This window comes from Kogia breviceps, chromosome 4 (assembly GCF_026419965.1).
Source record: "Kogia breviceps isolate mKogBre1 chromosome 4, mKogBre1 haplotype 1, whole genome shotgun sequence".
NCBI lineage: Eukaryota > Metazoa > Chordata > Mammalia > Artiodactyla > Physeteridae > Kogia > Kogia breviceps.
Window position 1 is genome coordinate 39,619,148 of NC_081313.1, and position 24,996 is coordinate 39,644,143.

Here is a 24,996-nt window from a genome sequence, read left to right on the forward strand (position 1 = left end):
TCGTTGGTCGAAGAGTTGGTCCAGGATACAAACTATTAAGAAACTAAAACCTGATTTTAGCCATGATTGGCTGCATTAGTTGGTTTTCTTCAATATTTCCAAACTACTGTTGATCAAAATATCACATGACATTTCCCATTGCACTAGTATGAAACCGTGTCAGCTTTCTTCTTCTCTTATCAATCCACCCCTCATCTGAGTCTCAATTTCATGCCAAGGTGCTGACTTAGCAGAAATGCCACGCATAGTGACATGGTGACTTCTGCCCCAAACTATGAGACACTTTTCATTTATATTCATCAAGGAAGTACTCCACAGGCATCAAACCATGTACCCAGATCTCAGTTTGTTATTTGATTATCCCGCTTAATCCCATTAGACACTGATCTTTTAAATAGCACAAAAACTGCTGACAAAAATGCCTCTGCAAATATTAAAAATTCCCTATGTGCAGAGTATTCAATTCTACACTTAGCTTTCATAAAAGCTGATGTTTACTTTTTAAAAATATTAATCAGGGACAATTTCAAGTAAATATGAAAAGAATCGAGTGTCTTAAGAAAAGAAAATCTTGCAGGACACAGTGAGACTTGGTGAGATAAGCTGACTTCTTTACTTTCTCGTTTATAAATCTGGAAATTCTCGGAGCACTTTCTCCATAAAAGGACAAATGGTTTAGTTTCTTCAAAAACCTAGATTTAAAGTCTATTCCCTCTATTTAACTCACAGCATGAGTTTAGGAAAATATCTTATTAATAATATTAGTATATAAGTGTACTTGGGGAAAGCAAAGCTCTATAAATGCTGAATTCTTTTTTTAATATATACCCTTTAACAAAATGATCAGGAAACAGGGTAAAAGGAAAATTTTAAAAGCACACTTCTACATAAAAGTTTTCCACAAACTTAACAGAAGCTTTTTTCTAAAGACAATATGAATATGAAAAGCTTCTAAAATCAAAATAGTGTATCAACAAATGGTATAAAATATTCACAATGTTGAGAAATTTTTCCATGTAAATTAGTAAATACTAACAATCCTCCTGAAAAGACAAATCCAAATTTTAGTTCTGGCCAAATGGTTTTGCCACTATTTCAGGGAGGGAAGAAAAGAAGAGACGTTTGGGGCTAAATTGAAGACATGCCCTAAATTGAATAAGAAATAATTTCTTCCCTTGCCCTTACTTCCTATCTGTATTTTCTTGATGTTTGTCTTAACTGATACTTAAGCTGCTGTATATTTAATCATTTAACATTTATTGTGCACCTACCATGTACTAAGCTCTGAGGTAGGTATTTAAGATATAGTCCCTGACCTTGATGGTTCACTGCTCATTGGAGAACACCAGCAGATAAATTCTATACAATAAAGAAGAAATGCCCACTGTTGATGGGAGTGCAAATTGACACATACATTTTGGAAACAATTTGCCTTTTTCTTCTAAAGTTGAACAGGCATATATTCTGCCACCCAATAATTCCAACCCTAAGTATACACATTAAAGTGATTCTTGCCCATGTTTATTCATGGAATGTTCAAGTGTGCTCTTAGCAACCTAATATTAAAAAAAAATTGAGAAAACCCAAACATGCATCTTTAAGAGAATATATAAACAAATGTAAAATTGTCTCACAATGCAATACAATACAGTTGTGAAAATAAATTATCCTCAGCCCACAGGGAATAACAGGGAAGAATATTAGAAATAAAGCATTGAAACAAACTGGCAGAAGACTACATAGAGTATGATGCCATTTTAATAAAATTCAAAAACAAGAAGATATGTCCATTACATTTTTAGAGATACATGCATACATGGTTGCATTATTTTAAAACAAAAAAGAAACATAAGTCCCAAATTCAGCATAGTGGCTACCTTCAAAGGCAGGATGGAGGCAGTGGGGACACGCATCTGGGAGCTTCAATGGAATCGCCATAACCTAGTTCATAAGTTGTTCCGTGGCCTCACAGTTCAATTTACTATCATGCTTCTTAATTTCTTATATGTTAGAAATATGTTTGTTTGCATCAAATTTCTCAAAATAAGTATCAATTAATTAAAAGAAAACTCGATGTCAAGATATTGCACTAAGTCTTCTTGAAGGTGTTAGGGAAGGAAGGCATGTAATTTCAACAGGGCTAGAAAGATGAATGAATTTTCCAGGAGAAGGGCAATCCAAAGGCAGGAAACCTTATGAGCAAGGACCCAGAGATGTGAAAGAGCAGTGTATTGGGAAAAATGAGAAATATGTTGGGGCTGGAGCACAGGACACATGGGAGAAGACACAGAAGATGATACTGATGAAGGACCTCATCACTTCAGTGGAGAGCCACAAAAGGAAGAAGGTTATCTTGTAAGCAAAGAATGATGCTGATGTCCTGTTTTAAAACAGAGAAGTTACACAAGATCATAATTTTTTAGAAGGATAACGATGGTGGCAGGACTATGGAAAAGAATTAGTGGAGGTAAGACAAGTGTCAGTAATAGCAATGAAAAGAGTGATGCAATAGTCTATCTAGGACACATACATGAAGATTTCAATAAAGGTTTTAACAGTAGAAGAGAAGAAAGGAGATGGGCTTAAAGACATTTAAGGGTCAATTATACCTCAATAAAGCTGAAATTTTTTAAAAAGACATTTAAGGGGTAGATTTGGTAATTAAATAGATATGAAGCATTAGGAATAATTAAGAGACACAGACAACCCTAATTTCTGATATTTAATAGGTTGATGGATGATGAAGCTTTCAAGCAATTAATATGAGAGAAGAAATGGCTTAGCAGGAAGATAAATACAATTTGGGACTTGTTGGGGTTGAGAAGGTTTGGGAGATCTATGTGGATGTGCTGGTAGACACTTGAAAATACAGTAGCAAGTTGGTATAGAAAATCAAATGTAGGCATCCTAACTAGTAGTTGTGACCAAGGAATCCAATGGTGTCCTTTATAGAGTAAGTAGAGAGAAAGACTTGAGAGTACTAAAGGTGGATGAAACTTTGGAAAAGAGAAATTTTTTAATAAGAGAGACTTAAAAAAAAAAAAAAAGGTGGCTGAGAGGTCTAGACTCTAAAGCCAGGGTGCCAAGCGTTCATAATAGTCCTCTACCATCCTTGAGCAAATTACCTAACTCCTTCCTGCTTCAGTTTTCTCCAACTGTAAAAATGGGTATAAGAACAGTATTTACTTCACAGGATTGTTTTGTGGATTAACTTAGCCAATGTGTGTAAAATGTCTGGTGTGTATTTCTTCTCCATTCAAGAATTTATTAAAAGCATGTACTGCAGACTAGACAGCTAGGTCGGGTTGTGCAGGACTGTAATTATCTGTTACCTGAGAAGTAATTGTACAGATGTTGTGATTTGAAAATCCAGAAAGGATATTTTGCTGCTGCTACCCACCACACTCCTAAAACCACCCAGTATATCTCCCATCTATTGATTAACTTTAAAACACCCTTCCTGATGGCAAGAATTTTAAGCCACAATACTAAGTAAGTTTTAAGATGCATAGTATGGGAAAAGTAACATAATAGCTTAAATTTACAGTAGAAGACTAAAAGACTAAACTCTGATCCTGTCCCAAGAATGTATGTCGAAAATGGTGAGGAAAAATAGTGATAAGGCACTGAGCACCAGAAATGGAGTGAGAGAACAAGGCAGGGAGACAGGCTCTAGAAAGATGAGCCTGGGGGGGGACCTTCAACTGCCTTACCTTGCACTGAACTAATTCCTCTTGACCTAAAAGTTTTGATGAGCAGTGCTTTTTTGGGATAACAAGGAGACGTTCTACCACTGAACTACCATTTTCTTTTTCATGGGCTAAGTGATAAAATCCACATAACATACTTAGCATAGTGCCTGTCATATAATATGTGGTCAGTAAATGTTGTCTATGGCTATCTATGCTTCAAGCTGTACCAAACTCCTGCTGGCTCAGAGGAATCCTATCCCATTCTCTCCCAGGGATGTGCCCCAATTGTCAAGACACACTCTGAAGGAGATCTCTGCCTGGGAAAGAGATAATAGTTATAAAGGAATAACAACAACAATAATAATGTTAGTAAAAAGTGTTTAGAGTGTGCCAGATACTACGCTATCACATTCCATGCAATACTTAGTACATGAAATAGTTAAGTCTTTGGATTGCCTCTTTCATTAACAATTATTACTACCCAATTTTGGCTAAGGACATAGTTATCAATGAAAGATAAGATGTTCTAAAAATTTGTCAAGGTACCAAATTTAAAAATTAACTCAATAATAGGAAGAGTTAATATGGAAGAAATGTGTCATTTCATCAACATTACCATGAACAGCTGCACAGGATACCATTGTAATGAAGAGAGCAAGCTTCCATACTCTCCCTTTTTCCTCTTTATTTCCTTCTGTCCCTCTTGAAAGCACTAGTTATTGACCATAAAATTCATGTTGCTTCTCAGAAAGTCAAGTAGACATTTTCAGATATTTTATAGCTCTCCTCTTACTTCTCATGAGTTTCATCCCCAAGATTTGAAAGCTATCTAATTGCAAGCTTGATATTTTTAAGATTAACCACTCTATAGTAAGGTGAAAGGAGAATTTTTCAAATGGCTAAAGAATAGAAATTCGAGTCAAAAAAAAAAGTGTGTAAGAAAAAATATGAAGGAAAAAGCAGTCAGCTGCTTCCTCTGTTGGTGCCAGTTCAGGACTGGATTTTTCTTTAAGGAGGAACTCAGCAAAATGAAGATGAACACACAGAAGCATACTTCCAATTATCACCATTAGACCAGTTATTTAATGCACCTATACAAAGTTAGCCTAAAATCATATGTGATTTCTCAGTCAAAAGGTTTTCTCCATATTTAGTGCCAAAATTTTGTTAAAAATTATATTCCTCTTTTAAATCATTTTATAGTAGAAGCATATTAATGCTTTATGTACAGTTGGATGAAATTTCTTCAGTGATTACATACTCTAATAAAAGAAACATGGAATAAATGAAAGGCAAAACCATTTTTTATTCTGGTTTTAATTGATAAGAGAGAGACAAGAAAACCATAGCATTGAAGAGACTTTTCTCCTTTTGATAAATTACCTGCTTCCAGTAAAATCATGGGTTTTTTTAATTTTCTTCTAAATATTTTTCACAATGAACTTGTTTTTATTTATCAGATATTTATTTTCATTTACTATTTTGAGTAGAGGAAAAGAATATCTGACTTTAAAATAAGAATGAATTACTCAAAAACAACCACTGACCTGGAGACATCAGCACACAGCAGAGGATTTATATAAAATAGACTTTTGCTGCCCTCTTTTGGAATAAATAAGTGAACAATATCAATTTGAGTCTATGCATTTTACTATTGTCTGTTTCCTACGACTGCCACATTGCTTAGGAAACAAAGAGCCAGGACTCAATTATCAAATGCCCTGTTATTAAAAACTTGGAGATTTATTTTAATTTTATGGATGCAAAAATGTTATTTAGCAGAGGATTATTTAACAGCATACTGAATAAAAGTATAATTGTTTTGAATACAACAAATCTAGATTAGATGATAACCGCACAAGCTAAAATAGTAATCTTATAATCAATATTTGGGGTTTCATGTAGCCTTATGAATAGTTATAATAACTTAAGTGTTAATTTCTAGTGTAAAATTAAAAAGTAAAAAGTTTAATTAGAAAAACATTAGAAAAGTTTTTAGTCTAGAATAATTAAGGAGAAGCACTGAGTATATCTTAGTTTCTAATATATTGATACCCATTTTGGCAATAATATTGAAACTTGCTGGTTACATTACTATCATTCAAAGGTAGTACCCAAATCTTTGATGAGCCTGTAGAGATTTTAAAAATTAGATAAGTTCAGACAAAGCTTAGGTGTGATCCTACTATTCATCATCCTTCCCTTCTTTCACCAGAAAAACTACCAATAAAAATGTATGATCTCAAATATTAAACTTCAATACTAACTGTAAATTATATCTGACACCAAACTGAACAAAACAAAATCAACAAAATTAAATGTATGCATGTGCTTTTGCTAAGATGGACCAACAAAATATCAAGTACAGTGTGTATCAAAAGTCATAAGAAAGTTGAAATCTGGTTATGTTCTTTGGCAGCATGAGCCCCTTTGGAGGGATGCACCTTGAAAATAGGACAAAACAAACATGACAAAATTACTGCATGTAATAATTCTAGGTAGGAAAAAGTGAATATTTCAGCATCCTAGAATATAACACCAACACATGGAATGCAAAACAAACAAAACAATTTAGTGGACTTGGAACAAGACAAACATGTGGCCAAAATCCTCATGATAAAGAAGAACTATTGTTTTCTTGAGAAAAACTTGTTTTCGAGCATATAAAAACATGGAGTTTTAGAAAACCTTACTCTTAAAATTAAATTCTTCCACTACAGTGTACAAATTACTGACAGCAGTTTTGCATGTGGGTAAAAGGCTTGCTATAATCATTCCATCTAATGAGAAAATTAGAAAATTCTTGGCTACGATATAACACATCAAGAGCTAGGGTCAACAGTTTCAGATGTTAGCCGGGATTAGTGCATTTTAGTATTCTAATTTATTTTATGTACCTAAATTTTAATCAATAAAATATGTAATATATGGAATCATAATTAGTAATCTTCATTTCCTTTAGGTAACCCTACTCACAATTATTCCATATTTAGATGCCTAAATCAAAATACTTATTAACTGAATTAATATTTTGTAATTATAAACATGTATCACCATTCAAACCCCCATCTTATTTGAAAATTGCATAAATTTCACTTCAGTTATTACTATTCAAAAGTAACAAGATATTTCAACATAGATGACAAAAAAAATCATCAACCGATTGACAAATATTACATTATTAGAAGTAAGTAAAACTTCTGGATAACCTTTGGGCTAGAAGGCCCCCCTGGATATGAGGTATAAATGAAGCTAAACTATAGGGGTCAAAACATCCAGGTGCAACTAACCATATTGGATATTGCAGAGTAAGCCTAGATCTATAGATAAGTAATTTGTTTGATTTGGGATAAGAAAATTAAATAGACTTTGTCTAGACAGAATGACCTCACTGCATACATTTGTTCCCACAGAAGCCAGAATCTAATGAAAATTCCAAATTACTTTATTAAATAAATGTCTTTAGCTATTCATGTATGTTGTTTTCTAGTGAGGCCCTGGCAATTCTACTGTGGCAGTAGCAAATTTTATACTGCATTAAAAATTGTAGAAAAGTCCTGACATGAACATAACAAATTGACCACACTCTTATTTATTACTTTTTTGTACTTACTGATTCCTGTTTAAATTCACGGCTATCAATGAATGATCATGCAGTCACATAAGATCCTGCAGACTAAATTTGGTAATTTCAGGACGTATTGTATAATTGTTAAACAAATAAGAATTGACAAAAGCAAGAATATAGGAAAATCCCAATGTGCTTTTATTGTCTATTTCTAAAATGGTGTGTGTGCATGCCTGCCTGCGTGAGTGTGTGCACATGTGTGTGTTACTTCGTTTTAAATTTCATTTAGTTTTTTTGGTTTTTTTTTTTTTTTTTTTTTTTTTTTTTTGTGGTACGCGGGCCTCTCACTGTTGTGGCCTCTCCCGTTGCGGAGCACAGGCTCCCGACGCACAGGCTCAGAGGCCATGGCTCACGGGCCCAGCCGCTCCGCGGCATGTGGGATCTTCCCGGACCCGGGCACGAACCCGTGTCTCCTGCATCGGCAGGCGGATTCTCAACCACTGCGCCACCAGGGAAGCCCTGGTTGTTCTTTTGATTGCTGTTTGCTAAGTTGGGGAAATGGAATATTTAGTTGAAGAAATATATAAGAAGAGGTATGGATGGAGCTTTACAGTTAGGATTGAAACCCTTCCTTGATTGGCTTAAATTATTACTAACATAACTGTCAGGAGAAGTTCGTAATGGGAGGGATGCTGGCATCAAAGCTATATTTGGGCTATTCATATTATCTTTTTATATAACCAATATTTACTGATTCATGTCAAAATTGGGGGATGGGATGCTCACAAATCAAGTTAAAGTGCTGACAATTATTTGAGCTAATTTAAAATACAAACAAGCACAGCAGTGAACAAATGGTCATGGTGAATAATTTAAGGATGAAACAATGATTAATGTTGCTATTGGAAGACTGAAAAAGATGTGTTGGTGTAAGTAAATGCCCTGTGATTTTACAGATTGTATAGATTAGCAGGTATCATGTTTATGAAGTGATTGCAGATTCTTAGAGCAACAGTAAATCAGTATCCATTGCTTCACAGTTTGTAAACTACGGACAAAAGGTGAAATATAGCTGGTGAGATATAAGTACGTAGAAGGTGCCTTCATTTACAAACAAAATTTCTGCTGATTTTGCTATTTCCAGCAGAGCTGAAAAGTCTGTGGGTGGTCAACATTTCAACATTCCTCAATACTATAGCTACTTAGTCTTTTTCCTTTCTTTCTTTCTTTCTTTCTTTTTTTTTTTTTTTTTTTTTGTTATTGGCTGCTGCCTACAATCAATTCCTATTGCCACTGGCAAATAAACTTCCAACACATCCATCTTTCAAGGCTTGGCATAAAAACCCAAATCTGACTTGGCACAGAGTGATTTACCAAATCCTGTTCTTTGGTGTAGAGGGAAAAGTGCAGAGACAAGCACAGGGGACCAGAGGCAAGCAGGGGATGAGGCAGGAGAAGGCTGTCTCTTACAAGTTCATGTGCATGGTGCCACAGGAAATATCATGATCTACCCAAAGGGACATATGTGAACAAATGAAATGGGATAAATATTATATACCTTGATTCCCACACCAATCCATACAGGAGGCTGCCACAATTTAACTCCTTTTCTGTGAGAGCTTGGGTTCCCTGTCTTCGGGCATCAGATTGATTACACGAGTTCATGATAGAAGGTAGGGTTTTAGTGGGAAGAATGAGTGTTTAAAAGAGAGGGTATAATGCATGGAGGACAGCAGCCGTAGAGAAGAAGGTAGTAAAAGTCAAAAGGTGCTCATGGAGCCCACCATGTGAAGGAGTTAAGGCAAGAGTCCTCCTGGTCCCAGCATGGGCCACTGGTGTCTTTGAGTCAGTCCTAACATTTAAATGCAGTCCATGCACCTATCTTGGTGTGGGCGGAGTTTCTTGGGTTTGTACTGGATGTCTAGTTTCTGATGTTCTGAGCACTCAGTTACTTGGGTTATGTTTGAGAATATTGGACACTACCATTTTCTTGATGTACTCTTCTGTTTTCCATCTAGATGGAGGTGGTTTCTTGAATGACATGGTCTCCAAGAGAGGTCTTAAATGGGAAGTCCCCACTGCCTTAATGGTGAATATTGTATAGCATGGACACTGGAGTCCACTGAGTGTGGCTTTGTCATATTTATCATCAAATAATAATCAATTAACCTATATTACTTATTAGTAGCTAATTATTAATTTTAATAGAAAAATGAAACACTAGTAATGGTGACCAAGAACACACTATTAACTATTGATATGAAAAACACCAATAACTAATCATTATTAGCTACTTAATGTGAAATATGTTTAATTTAATTGCTGACAAACGTTTCTTGGAACAGTCATGCTGTCTTTGATTTCTTTATGGCAAAAATTGCTTCCTTATGGCATAGTATGTCTTCATAAAATTATTATTTTATTCTGAGGGAAAACTGTCCTAATCATCAAATAGTAATTAATCAGTCACTTTTTCACTGAGTGTACACTGTGTGTGCCCTGAGTTTTCTTACTAGATTAGTGCTAGATTTTGGTCGACTTAAAGATTTTAGGCAGATTTTTATCTACAAAAAGACTGCTTGAAGGCCTCTTGGATTCAGAATTGCTGAGAATGGGAACTTCGATAACAATTTCCAGCTCCATAAAGTTATGAGGTGGCCTGACCCATTTATTCATCACGATTTGAGGAATTACTCTTTTCTAATGGACTTGAATTCATGTAATAACACTGCTTAAGCAATCAGTAATGTTTTTATTCTAAACTGAACAATATTTATTAAGAACGTTCTATGTACCAGACACTGTACTAGATCCTGGATGTATAAGGACAAATCATGGAGCTTGATCTGGAGACAGAGGTCTGATGTTTAGCAGCAGATATTTTAAAGTAATTTTTTGAAATTAAGTATTAAGTACATATAAAAAAATGTGAAACTCATCTGTATAGCTCAATTAACTTCTACAAAGTGAATCTACTCATATAAGCAGCACTGGGAACACCAAATGGATCACTACCAAAACCAGACACACCTCTCATGTTTCCTTTCACTCACTGTACCTTCAAGGGTGAATCCTATTCTGACTTTTCACACCCTAGGTTGATTCCACCTCATTTTAAACCTTTTGTAACTGAAATCATATATGTTTCTGACTTTTTTTAACATCTTGTTTTTAAGAATCATCACGTTCTTGTGTGTAGTTGTAATTCAGTCATTCTTACTGCTGTATGGTATTTCATTAAATGAATACACCATAGTTTATTTATACATTTTACTATAGACAGAAATTTGGGTTGTTTCAATTTGGGGGTTATTATGATTATAAGGCTATGAATATTTTTGCTTGTGTCTTTTGAGAACATTATTATATGTATTGGATATATATCTAAAAGTAGATTTACTAGATCATAAAGTCCACATATGTTTAGCTTTAGTAAATATTGCCAAACACTTTTCCAAAGTGATTGTATCAATTTACAATCCCACCAATAGTTTATGGGAGTTCCACTAACTTCAGATCCTCAGTAATTGTTATTATTGATCATTTCCATTTTAGGCATTCTGGTATACAGTGGCATCTTAACTGAGGTTTTACTTTGCATTTTCCAGGTGATTGATGAGGTTGAACACTTTTTCATATGTTAATGGGTCATCTGCTTAGCTCCTTTTATAATACCTGTTCAAGTCCTTTGTCCATGTTTTTTCCTACTTTCTTCTCTGGCCTTATTCCTACTGATTTTTAGGAGTTCCTTATATTCTGTGGATATGAGTTTTCCATCAAATATGTACTTTAGATACACCCTTAAACTCAGTAACTTGCTTTTTCACTCTCTTAATGGTGCCTTGTGATGATAAATTATTAATTAAGAAATTCTTAATTTTATTATAGTTTGATTTTTCAAGCCTTCCTTTATGGTTAGCACTCTTTGAGTTTTATTTAATAAATATTTGTCTATCCCCTAGGTCATGAAGATATTTTATTTCTCTTCTAAAAGCCTTATTTAAAAAATTTTTAAATTTATATCTGGAATGGATTTTGAATATAGTTTAAGGTCAGGTTTCATTTACTTATTGTGGATAGTAAATCAGCAAATACCATTTGTTGAAAATACTATTCTTTCTCCTTTACCCTGCAGTGTCACCTTTGGCATAAACTATATACCCAATTCTGTGGGTGTGTTTCTACACTCCATAATTGTTCCATTTGTCTATTCATTTAACCTTAGATCAATACCTCACTGTCTTAATCACTATAACTTTGTAACAGCTTTTGATGTCTGCTGGTGTCAAGTATAGGAATTCAAGGTTTGTTAGTCTTCAAGATTTTCTCAGCAATTCTTGGCATATCATATAGCAGAGATTTCATTGTAATACTCTGAGAGCAGGGTAGAGGGACTAATGAACTACCTTTAGGTAACATGAAGGTGACACAAAGGTGATATCTGAGATGGGACTTGAAGGCTGAGTAACATTTTGATAGGTATAGATATATTTTTTAAAGTACAAACACATGAATTATGAATTTGAAGCAAATCAGGATTCAGAGAGAACTTCCATTCATTTTCAAATAACATTCCCTAACAGATTTTGCCCTATAGGTCTCCTCTAATATTACTCAAACTAAAAAACTAAAATAAAAATGATCATTACAAATATGCAAAATGATACATCCTACAAATGTTGAAGAGAAAATATTTCCTCTAACTTCTCCATTCTTCCTTGGAACTGATAGCCATTGAACATTCAGATTCACTAACTTCCTAAAATTGAGATAATCCAGAAAAATGTGGGTGAAATAACAGTTTCTTAGTGACTAAGAGAACACGTTTTATCCAGTCCTATACTTTCCTTGATTTGCTTAAAAATAAAGGAGGTGATCACTGAGTGTAAAAGGTGCAGAGCCTAGATAGTTACTGTTTGTTCCTACATACACAAAGAGTTTAACAAATGCATGTGAAATTACAAAGCTTCAAATCTGAGTTTTCACCTTACTGTAGATGGGATGAGAAATCAGGAGAGGTGTGATAAAGCCAAAAACAAAACCTTTACTGAAAAATATGGTGTAAATATTATCCCATTGATAAGACCTGCCTTACAATATTAACCAGTCTTCTCATATAGGTTCTATATGGAAAGAGTCATTAGATTTTGATTTGGGCTCTGAGCACAGCACCAACTATCCTTTCAGATTATATGCCCAAGCCCTGATTTTCATCATAGCTCTTATCCAAGACAGGTTCTAAAAGTTGATGGGAAGATGATCAGTATATAATCAACCATTCAGTAGACACATTTCAATTATCTACAACTCTGGGATTGGAGGGTCACTCAAATACACATCAAATTCTATACAATTTAGAAACTCTCAGAAAGTCTATTAAGAGCTTTGGAGAGGAAAGTTCATATGTACACATAAGTCTGCAAGCTGAAGTTGTTTGTAATACCAACACTATTTACAGAATGTATTAAACTTTTGTAGATAAAGTTTTAATTTTCTTCACCAACCTAATCATAAATTATACAATTCATTTATCTAAAGTTATTCCACTTTAAATATACTATCAAGTGAGGGACTGGGGAAAGTGATTTAATATACTATATAATTAAAAATTGGAACAAGGTTGTTATAAACTCTTTATAAGTAAGAAGATGAAAACTTTCCATGTTATTTATTTACAAGAAGTCTCTTCAACTGAATAAATCACACAGCTTAGATAACAGGTGTGTTCACATGCAACAATAACACGTAGAACTGGTATTAACATTTTTGAGCATAGGAATAGAAGTGTACTTAATTTATCACAAATTTAATCGTCTTTAGAATTTGAATCCCATTTCCATGATAAAAATATTAATAAACAAGCATAAAATAGGTTCAAAGCCTAGAAAAGATATACATAAATAAGGAAAATGTTGTCAGAGTTATTTTCTACATTGTGAAAATCCAGTATTTTAATGCTTTACTATAATCTTGCTGAAATGTCTTTCAAAAAGTTGATTGGTGGGTGTGAAGCAGTAATAATATCACATTTACACTGTCCAATTAGAAGTTTAAATTTCCACATTGCAGATATATTTTAAAAGTAAAAGCATGCACATACACTCACACACACACACACATATACTGCACTCAGCTAGAATTGGTAAATAAATAGCTTTACAGATATCTGTATGCTGAATAAGGTACACATAATTTCTAGAGATCAAAAAAAATTATTTATATGGGCCCTGACTGTATAAAGCAGAAGTTTAAGGCTTGGGATTTTGAATATTCTTTTGTCATGGACTCACTTCATAGATATTATCCTAGCTAGGTATAAGGTATTAAGCATAGGTATTAAGCATTGAAGTATTTAGAAATGAATATAGCATAGTCTCTAACTTCAAAAACTCTCAAGTGAGTAAGCAAGAAAGATAGAGATAAATAACTAGGCCAAGTGGCAAGTGATTTAATGGAATATAAACCAAGTTTTGCAACGACAAAGATAGAACTACTAATTAAACTTGGAGAGGGAACACTTCACAGAAATGTCATGTGAGCCATAAAGGGTGAGTAGTATTTGCAAAGCAAAAAAAGAGGTGATAATTCCTGGTTCATAACAGAGGTCTGAGGATATAAGTTTGCCGCACTTACCTCCCAATATCTTATCCAAATGACAGTACAATTATTTTTTTAAATCAGCAGACCAGAAATTTTTACATATTTCTGAATGATGGAAAGCTACTCCACTTATATTTCAGAACAACAGAGAATAAAGGAAACAACATTAGAGACTATGCTTGGCAAAAGATTTCTCCATAAGCAGGTTCTACCCTGGACTGACCTAGAAAATATCCACATCTTGGGTTGGCAAGCAGGGTGCAAAAAATTGGTTGTCAGGCATTGATGGTGGTTAATTAGAGAAGTGTTTAGAGAAGAGCTAGGTTGGATACTCTTCCTCTTCTGCTGACAGATACATTGACTACAGTATTTATTCTTATTGGGAAATAGGAAGCAGGGATCTCTTTGGATAAGTGGCTGATGAGAGAGACAGAGTAGAGCCTAAGACAACTTTAGACTTCTACAATGTACCCAGGGGAACAAAAGGAAAGACATATCCAATTAGGAGTGAGAAACTCTTAGGTACTCTAACCCCAGAGTGAAGTCTTCCTTATTTTGAACTAGACTGCCTCTGTTTTATCATCAACAGTAACCATCCATGTCATAGATTCTACCTCCTCTTTGGAAGAATGGTATTTTTAGTAAACAGATCTCCCAACTGTTACTAAGGCTAATTAGCAAAGCCCTCCTACATTATTTTCTTTTAGATTAAAAATAAGAAAAATAAATAAATGTAAAGGAAAGAACTTTTTAAAGGAAAAAAAAAGACAACAAATTTACAAATCACATATGAGAAAAAATCGATAATGAAAGAAATTAGCAACAAAAACTGCTGACACCAGAAGAAACAGATTTAATGCAAGAAGGAAACAATTAAAAATATTTTCAACTGATATCCTTAAAGAGATGTAAAAGGATAATGTATACAAAAAGAATAATAAGCTCTATGGGAAAGAAAGCAATCAGAGAAAAAAAATCAGAAAAAAAGGAAGCATTTCTAGATAATTTTAAAAGCACTTGCCATTTTTTTTTAAGTTGAATTATAGCTGTTCACTATTGGAAAATCCCTCTCAGAAAGTAAATCTAATTCTTGTTAAATGCCACTCAAAATTTAGTGATGGGATTTTTTTTATAGATGTAAACTCTCAAGAGACGATAAAAGAAGATATCAACAAAAAATATTAGAAGTTGGAAAAGTCTATAAATGGGTTGTGACAGATTTAAAAGATCTGATCCCTAAGCAAGCAATAGGGGGAGCCCAGAAGTAACACTTTTGTACTCCAGAACCCCCCAGAAACTTAAGAATGGGTAGCAGAGTGGGGTTGAAGGTGAGGCTGACATATGAGCATTTGTTGTATATCTATTTAAAGAGCAGGTAATAGCTCAGATTTTCAATCCCATGCAGCTGTGAGATTGTCTTTACCTACTCAAAGTCTGAAAGTTTACTTCCTAGAGAGGGTGAAGCAGAGGAATTCTGAACTAGTGATACAGGGGCAACTGGTATCACTGCCCCAGGCAGCAGAGATGTTAACAATTGTCACTGATAATTTTCACCAAATTCCCTGGGCATATATTTCTTACTGAGGGAATTCTGAGTCTGGTCAGATAAGGACAATCCCAGAAAATGAGACTTTCCAGACTGCTACAAGATGAGTCAAATAGTGGCAATTGTCTCTGTATGGGGTTTTGAGGTGACCAAATCCATTTTGCCCTCTCCAGTGGCAGACAGGCTAAATGTGAGGGTTCCCAGTCAAACAAACAGAATGGGATACCTACTTTAACTGGTATGCAGAAGCCTCTAAAAGCCTTCAAGATTACAAAATAGATTCAATGAAAGATTCATTGCAAAAAGCTAATGAAAAATTAAAGATGCAAAAGGTACCCAAAACAAAAACTATAAGATTGACATGATTCCTACTACTCCCCTCTATCCTTTACCTGAGTACTCACAGTCTCTTAATCCTCCATCCGAATTGCTTTTCCACTCTGAAGAGACCACGAGGAATGGTTATTGCCTTATTTGTCTCATTGTATGCCCTGCGAACTTGTGTGGCTTTCTGTCTGCCAGGGCAGGCAAGTTGTAAGTTCTTGCATATTGAGGCAGCTCAGCTCTGGCTGGGGACACAAACATATGGTTACACAGAAACGTGGGTTTCACACCATTTGCAGCTAGGGCCCTAGGGACAGTTGTCAGCTCTCAGGAGAATTCCCTTTCTTACTTTTGGCTATCTTTGGGAGTGGCTCTGGATCTTGGGAGGATAGTATCTTTTGCACCCTCTTTGGGGATGCCTCTCTTATCCATGATGTCATTTAATACTGCCTACTTTAATGCAGTCCAGTTCTCCTCCCTTGACAGGCATTTCTCAAACAACCTGCACTTAAGCAAGGTCACAAGACTAGGTCCAGGCAATGAGCTGTGGGTGGAAGTGACTTTGAATTCCAGGCTAAAGCATAGAAGAACAGAGGCAAGACCATCAGCTGATTCTTCTGACATACATATATCTACAATGTGTCATCACAGCATTTAATGGTATTTTTATGCCAACATTTAACAGAGGAGCAAATGATCAGTATTTTTAATTTTCTAAATCATTTCTTATGTGGGAAATATTTCCTGCATAATGAAAAGAATGCAGGATAGGAGCGATATTTGTCATACTGAATAGCATTATAGGTCTCTTCTCTGGGCAGATTCCAAGTTTGGACTAGAACTTGTTTGGTGTCAGTGGCAAAGTGAAAGCAGAACATAAGCCTGTAACTTTCTGCACAGGGTTTCCAAAGCCTGCCACCTCACCCCAGTGTGTGGGAATATGTTCCATTTCTCTCCAATTATGCTTCAGGGCTCAAGGGGTTAGCATAATGGGAAGGTGAGAGTCAAAGGCCAAGAGTGGGGGAAGTGATCCCTGGCCATCAGCTATTTTACTATCAATTCTAGTTTCCTTAAGGGGTTTAACTGTCACTCTGTTCAAAGGTTTAAGTACTTATGAAAGCCTTGGGCAACAAAAAGGTAGTCGATTTTCCACTATAATATTATAATAGCACTTGAGCTGTACTAAGCTGTACTCACATAAATTTCTGGGTCTAGTGGGATATAATTTCCAGTGCGGCAACTTTACAGTGACTGTTTGTAGCCTTACCAGACTTATGACATGTGAGATTCTATGTTTAGAAATGGTCTTTTCCTCACCCATCCCAGTGATGGCCTTCTTTTTTTGTTTCTTTTCATTTTATTTTTTTTTTTTTGCGGTATGCGGGCCTCTCACTGTTGTGGCCTCTCCCGTTGCGGAGCACAGGCTCCGGACGCACAGGCTCAGCGGCCACGGCTCACGGGCTTAGTTGCTCCGCGGCATGTGGGATCTTCCCGGACCAGGGCACGAACCCGTGTCTCCTGCATCGGCAGGCGGACTCTCAACCACTGCGCCACCAGGGAAGCCCGTTTCTTTTCATTTTAAATAAAAGCAGGTAGAATACAGTTGCATTTCTGAAATATTTTAACACTGCTTAAGAAAACCGGTGAATAATGAAGGTCTATTATCTTCATAATATATCACATGTCCTAAGACACTGTGAAAGTTTATATATTATGTAATTTTCTTTCTTGTTCTAAAAGTTATTCATTCTGAATTTTCATTAAAATATAAGAATGCCTTTATGAATTGACTCAATAAAATATACCTATCTAAATATCTGCATTTGCGTTCATGGAGTTTTATTAATGAAATACAAATTATTATATACTTAAAGCTTATAAGCAATAGGCATTAACAATAGGCATTATTATATACTTAAAGCTTATAAACAATAAATATAGATGAACACATCTATATATCCCTGATAAATATCAAAGTTAAAAAGGAAAACAGATATTTCTGGAATTAAATGTAGCTCATCTTAAAACAAAGGTGAAATATAATGCCACTTGGGAAAATTTAGCTTTCTCTAATAATTGGTGTAATGTGCATGAATAAAGCACTGTGATATTATAAAACTATCTGATAGTCTATTAAATATGTATGGTTTGTAGTGACAGAAATGTTTGCAAGGCAAAACAAGAAACAAAAAGCATATAAGAAATAATGATGTCATTATATGAAGCTATAGCTTTCAGTTATAATATGAATAAATTCTGGTATCTAATGCACAGTGTAGTAATAGTTAATAATGTTGCAGTGTATACACAAAATTTGCTGAGAGTAAATCTTAAATGTTTTCACCACACACACATTCACAAATGGTAACTATGTGAGGTGATGAATGTGTTAATTAGCTTAATTGTGGTAATTATTTCACAGGGTATACGTATATTAAATCATCACTGTTGCACACCTTAAAAAAATCCCGTTGTATAATCTAAACATATATGCTTTTTATTTGTCAATCATACCTCAATAAAGCTGAAAAAAAACTATAATAAAAGAAGCTATATATAATAAACATTCATGAAGGTTCCTGTGTGTTTTGAAAAGTCCTCCATATTAAAAAAAATACTTAGCTTTTTACCCTGATTTGATAGCTACAAGAATAAAAAAATAAAAGCATACTAACTTTCCTTTGTCTAAATTTAGTCAACATTGCCTTCATTCTAATATACTTTTACAAGACCATATTTTAAAAAAACAAAAACTAGTTATCCTAAATATCTGCATTTCATTTACATAAGAGTGCAAATCTATGGAATAGGTAGGTGGGATTTTTTGTCAAAACTTTTAGTTCATAAACTTTTCTAAAATGCTTATCTATTTAGATCAGACTACTTGACAGGACAGTCTCTGGGCAAGCTTTGTAAAGGCATTAACTAAAAGTAAATATATGTGAATAAACGCATACCACAACTATGCTTATCCAATCAGGGAAGTTGAAAGAAGGACTGAAAAGTGAACTGTGGCTCATAGAAAGTACAGAAATTATTATAGCTACCTTTTCGAGTACTTAATTAGTACCCAGAAACTAGGCAAAGCCCTTTATTTTTATTTTTTGAATTTTATTTTTTTAACTAATTTATTTATTTTGGGGGTATTTTATTTTATTTTTTTAACATCTTTATTGGAGTATAATTGCTTTACAATGGTGTGTTAGTTTCTGCTTTATAACAAAGTGAATCAGTTATACATATACATATGTTCCCATATCTCTTCCCTCTTTTTTATACAAGTTCTTATTAGTCATCAATTTTATCCACATCAGTGTATACATGTCAATCCCAACTGCCCAATTCATCACACCACCACCCACCCCCCGGCCGCTTTCCCCCCTTGGTGTCTATATGTTTGTTCTCTACATCTGTGTCTCAATACCTGCTGCAAACCAGTTCATCTGTACCATTTTTCTAGGTTCCACATACAGGTGTTACTATACGATATTTGTTGTTCTCTTTCTGACTTACTTCACTCTGTACGACAGTCTCTAGGTCCATCCACGTCTCTATAAATGACCCAGTTTCATTCCTTTTTATGGCTGAGTAATATTCCATTGTATATATGTACCACTTCTTTAACCATTTGTCTGTTGATGGACATTTAGGTTGCTACCATGACCTAGCTATTGTAAATAGTGCTGCAATGAATATTGCGGTGGATGTGTCTTTCTGAATTATGGTTTTCTCTGGGTATATGCCCAGTAGTGGAATTGCTGGGTCATATGTAATTCTATTTTTAGTTTTTTAACGAACCTCTATAGTGTTCTCCATAGTGGCTGTATCAATTTGCATTGCCACAAACAATGTAAAAGGGTTCCCTTTTCTCCACACCCTCTCCAGCATTTCTTGTTTGTACATTTTCTGATGATGCCCATTCTAACTGGTGTGAGGTGATATCTCACTGTAGTTTTGATTTGCATTTCTCTAATAATTAGTGATGTTGAGCAGCTTTTCATGGGCTTCTTGGCTATGTCCTCTTTGGAGAAATGTCTGTTTAGGTTTTCTGCCCATTTTTTGATTGGGTTGTTTGTTTCTTTAATATTGAGCTGCATGAGCTGTTTATATATTTTGGAGATTAATCCTTTGTCTGTTGATTCATTTGCAAATATTTTCTCCCACTTTGAAGGTTGTCTTTTTGTCTTGTTTATGGTTTCCTTTGCTTTGCAAAAGCTTTTAAGTTTCATTAGGTCCCATATGTTTATTTTTGTTTTTATTTCCATTACTCTAGGAGGTGGATCAAAAAAGATCTTGCTGTGATTTATATTAAAGACTGTTCTTCCTATGTTTTGCTCTAAGAGTTTTATAGTGGTGTCCTGGCTTACGTTTAGGTCTCTAATCCATTTTCAGTTTATTTTTGTGTATGGTGTTAGGGACTGTTCTAATTTCATTCTTTTACATGTAGCTGTCCAGTTTTCCCAGCACCACTTATTGAAGAGACTGTCTTTTCTCCACGTATATCTTTGCCTCCTTTCTCATAGATTAGTTGACCATAGGAGCGTGGGTTTATTTCTGGGCTTTCTATCCTGTTCCATTGATCTATATTTCTGTTTTTGTGCCAGTACCATACTGTCTTGATTATTGTAGCTTTGTAGTATAGCCTGAAGTCAGGGAGTCTGATTCCTCCAGCTCAGTTTTTTCCCCTCAATATTGCTTTGGCTATTCGGGGTCTTTTGTGTCTCCATACAAATTTTAAGACTTTTTGTTCTAGTTCTGTACAAAATGCCATTGGTAATTTGATAGGGATTGCACTGAATCTGTAGATTGCTTTGGGTAGTATAGTCATTTTCACAATATTGATTCTTCCAATCCAAGAACATGGTATATCTCTCCATCTGCTAGAATCATCTTTAACTTGTTTCATCAGTGTCTTATAGTTTTCTGTGTACAGGTGTTTTGTCTCCCCAGGTAGGTTTATTCCTCGGTATTTTATTCTTTTTGATGCAGTGGTAAATGGGAGTGTTTCCTTAATTTCTCTTTCAGATTTTTCATCATTAGTGTATAGGAATGCAAGAGATTTCTGTGCATTAATTTTCTATCTTACAACTTTACCAAATTCATTGATTAGCTCTCATAGTTTTCTGGTGGCATTTTTAGGATTCTCTATGTATAGTATCATGTCATCTGCAAACAGTGACCGTTTTATTTCTTCTTTTCCAATTTGTATTCCTTTTATTTATTTTTCTTCTCTGATTTCCATGCCTAGGACTTCCAAAACTATGTTGAATTATACTGGCAAGAGTGGACATCCTTGTCTTGTTCCTGATCTTAAAGGAAATGCTTTCAGTTTTTCACCATTGAGAAGATACTTGCTGTGGGTTTGTCATATATAGCCTTTATTATGTTGAGGTAGGTTCCCACTGTGCCCACTTACTGGAGAGTTTTTATCATAAATGGGTGTTGAATTTTGTCAAAAGCTTTTTCTGCATCTGTTGAGATGATCATATGGTTTTTATTCTTCAATTTGTTAATATGGTGTATCACATTGATTAATTTGCATATATTGAAGAATCCTTGCATCCCTGGGATAAATCCCACTTGATCATGGTGTATGATCCTTTTAATGTGATGTTGGATTCTGTTTGCTAGTATTTTGTTGAGGATTTTTGCATTTATATTCATCAGTGATATTGGTCTGTATTTTTCTTTTTCTGTAGTATCTTTGTCTGGTTTTGGTATCAGGGTGATGGTGGCCTCATAGGATGAGTCTGGGAGTGTCCCTTCCTCTGAAATGTTTTAGAAGAGTTTGAGAAGTATGGGTGTTAGCTCTTCTCTAAATGTTTGATAGAATTCAGCTGTGAAGCCATCTGGTCCTGGACTTTTATTTGTTGGAAGATTTTTAATCACAGTTTCAATTTCATTACTTGTGATTGGTCTGTTCATATTTTCTACTTCTTCCTGGTTCAGCCTTGGAAGGTTATACCTTTCTAAGAATTTGTCCATTTCTTCCAGGTTGTCCATTTTGTTGGCATAGAGTTGCTTGTAGTAGTCTCTTAGGATGCTTTGTATTTCTGCGGTGTCTGTTGTAACTTCTCATTTTTCTTTTCTAATTTTATTGATTTGAGTCCTCTCCCTCTTCTTGATGAGTCTGGCTAAAGGTTTATCAATTTTATCTTCTCAAAGAACCAGCTTTTAATTTTATTGATCTTTGCTATGGTTTTCTTTGTTTCTATTTCATTATTTCTGCTCTGATCATTATGATTTCTTTCCTTCTGCTAACTTTGGGTTTTGTTTGTTCTTCTTTCTCTAGTTCCTTTAGGTATAAGGTTAGATTGTTTATTTGAGAAGTTTTGCTTCTTGAGGTAGGCTTGTATTGCTATAAACTTCCCTCTTAGAACTGCTCTTGCTGCATCCCATATGTTTAGGATCGTCATGTTTTCATTGTCATTGGTCTCTAGGTATTTTTTTATTTCACCTTTGATTTCTTCAGTGATCTCTTGGTTATTTAGTAACATATTGTTTAGCCTCAATGTGTGTGTGTTTTTTATATTTTTTTTCCCTGTAATTGATTTCTAATCTCATAGCCTCATGGTCAGAAAAGATGCTTGATATGACTTCAATTTTCTTAAATTTACTTAAGCTTGATTTGTGACCCAAGATGTGATCTATCCTGTAGAATGTTCCATGTACACTTGAGAAGAAAGTGTAATCTGCTGTTATTGGATGGAATATCCTATAAATATCAATTAAATCTATGTGGTCTATTGTGTCATTTAAAGCTTCTGTTTCCTTATTACTTTTCTGTTTTTATGATCTGTCCATTGGTGTAAGTGAGGTGTTAAAGTCCCCCACTATTATTGTGTTACTATCAATTTCCTCTTTTATAGCTGTTAGCAGTTGCCTTATGTATTGAGGTGCTCCTATGTTGGGTGCATATATATTTAAAATTGTTCTATCTTCTTCAATTGGTCCCTTGATCATTATGTAGTGTCCTTCCTTGTCTCTTGTAACATTCTTTATTTTAAAGTCTATTTAATCTGATATGAGTATTGCTACTCCAGCTTTCTTTTTATTTCCATTTGCATGTAATATCTTTTTCCATTCCCTCATTTTCAGTCTGTATGTGTCCCCAGGACTGAAGTGGGTCTCTTGTAGACAGCATATATATGGGTCTTGTTTTTGTGTCCATTCAGCAAGCCTGTGTCTTTTGGTTGGAGAATTTAATCCATTCACGTTTAAGGTAGTTATCGATATGTATGTTCCTATTTCCATCTTCTTAATTGTTATGGGTTTGTTTTTGTAGGTCCTTTTCTTTTTTTGTGTTTCCCACTAAGAGAAGTTCCTTTAGCATTTGTTGTAGAGCTGGTTTGGTGGTGCTGAATTCTCTTAGCTTTCGCTTGTCTGTAAAGCTTTTGATTTCTCTCTCTGTCAAATCTGAATGAGATCCTTGCCAGGTAGAGTAATCTTGGTTGTAGGTTCTTCCCTTTCAGCACTTTAAGTATATCATGACACTCCCTTCTGGCTTGTAGAGTTTCTGCTGAGAAATCAGCTGTTAACCTTATGGGAGTTCCCTTGTATTTTATTTCTCGTTTTTCCCTTGTTGCTTTCAATAATTTTTCTTTGTCTTTAATTTTTGTCAATTTGATTACAATGTGTCTCGGTGTGTTTCTTTTGGGGTTTATCCTGCCTGGGAATCTCCGCACTTTCTGGACTTGGGTGACTACTTCCTTTTCCATGTTAGGGAAGTTTTTGACTATAATCTCTTCAAAGATTTTCTTGGGTCTTTCTCTCTCTCTTCTCCTTCTGGAACCTCTATGATGTGAATGTTGTTGCATTTAATGTTGTCCCAGAGGTCTCTTAGGCTGTATTGATTTCTTTTCATTCTTTTTTCTTTATTCTGTTCTGTGGCAGTGAATTCCACCATTCTGTCTTCGAGGTCACTTATCCGTTCTTCTGCCTCAGTTATTCTGCTATTGATTCCTTTTAGTGTATTTTTCATTTCAGTTATTGTATTGTCCATCTCTGTTTTTTTGTTCTTTAATTCTTCTAGGTTTTTGTTCTTTAATTCTTCTAGGTGTTTGTTCTTTAATTCTTCTAGGTCTTTGTTAAACATTTCTTGCATCTTCTTGATCTTTGCCTCCATTCTTTTTTCAAGGTCCTGGATCATCTTCACTCTCATTATTTTGAATTCTTTTTTCTGGAAGGTTGCCTATCTCTACTTCATTTAGTTGTTTTTCTGGGGTTTTATCTTGTTCCTTCATCTGGTACATAGCCCTCTGCCTTTTCATCTTATCTATCTTTCTGTGAATGTGGTTCTTGTTCCACAGGCTGTAGGATTGTAGTTCTTCTTGCTTCTGCTGTCTGCCCTCTGGTGGATGAGGCTATCTAAGAGGCTTGTACCAGTTTCCTGATGGCAGGGACTGGTGGTGGGTAGAGCTTGGTGTTGCTCTGGTGGGCAGAGCTCAGTAAAACTTTAATCCATTTGTCTGCTGATGGGTGGGGCTGGGCTCCCTCCCTGTTGGTTGTTTTGCCTGAGGCAACCCAACACTGTAACCTTCCCAGGCTCTTTGGTGGGGCTAATGGCGGACTGTGGTAGGGCTCACACCAAGGAGTACTTCCCAGAACTTCTGCTGCCAGTGTCCTTGTCCTCACGGTGAGCCACAGACAACCCCCGCCTCTGCAGGAGACTCTCCAACACTGTCATGTAGGTCTGGTTCAGTCTCCTATGATGTCACTGCTCCTTCCCCTGGGTCCTGAGGCACACACTACTTTGTGTGTGCCCTCCACATGTGGAGTCTCTATTTCCCCCAGTCCTGTTGAAGTCCTGCAATCAAATCCTGCTAGGCTTCTAATTCTGATTCTCTAGGAATTCCTCCTCCCGTTGCTGGATCCCCAGGTTGGGAAGCCTGATGTGGGGCTCAGAAACTTCACTCCAGTGGGTGGACTTCTGTGGTATAAGTGTTCTCCAGTCTGTGAGTCACCCACCCAGCAGTTATGGGGTTTGATTTTATTGCGATTGTGCCCCTCCTAGCATCTCATTGTGGCTTCTCCTTTGTCTTTGGATGTGGGGTATCTTTTTTGGTGATTTCCAGTGTCTTCCAGTTGATGACTGTTTAGCAGTTAGTTGTGACTCCAGTGCTCTCACAAGAGAGAGTCCAAAGCCCTTTACATAAACCATCTCATTTAATCCTTACCTGATAATAACATACTATTAATCATATTTTACAGCTGATATTTATTAAGCGTGATACATTTTTATTAACATCTGTTACTTATTTCTCAAA

At 35.3% G+C, this 24,996-nt stretch overlaps 1 long non-coding RNA gene across 6 annotated transcripts in view; it reads right to left on the minus strand.

Annotated features, from left to right (window-relative positions):
- LOC131756154 (uncharacterized) overlaps positions 1 to 24,996 on the minus strand; it is a 1,089,329-nt gene that overhangs the window by 894,374 nt on the left and 169,959 nt on the right. Inside the window, exon 5 of one of the 6 annotated variants that reach the window (XR_010840129.1) lies at positions 15,799 to 15,975. The exons of the other annotated variants lie outside the window; for them this stretch is intronic. This is a non-coding gene — a long non-coding RNA (uncharacterized lncRNA). Of the gene's footprint in view, positions 1 to 15,798; positions 15,976 to 24,996 lie in introns of those variants that run through there. 6 annotated transcript variants of the gene reach the window in all.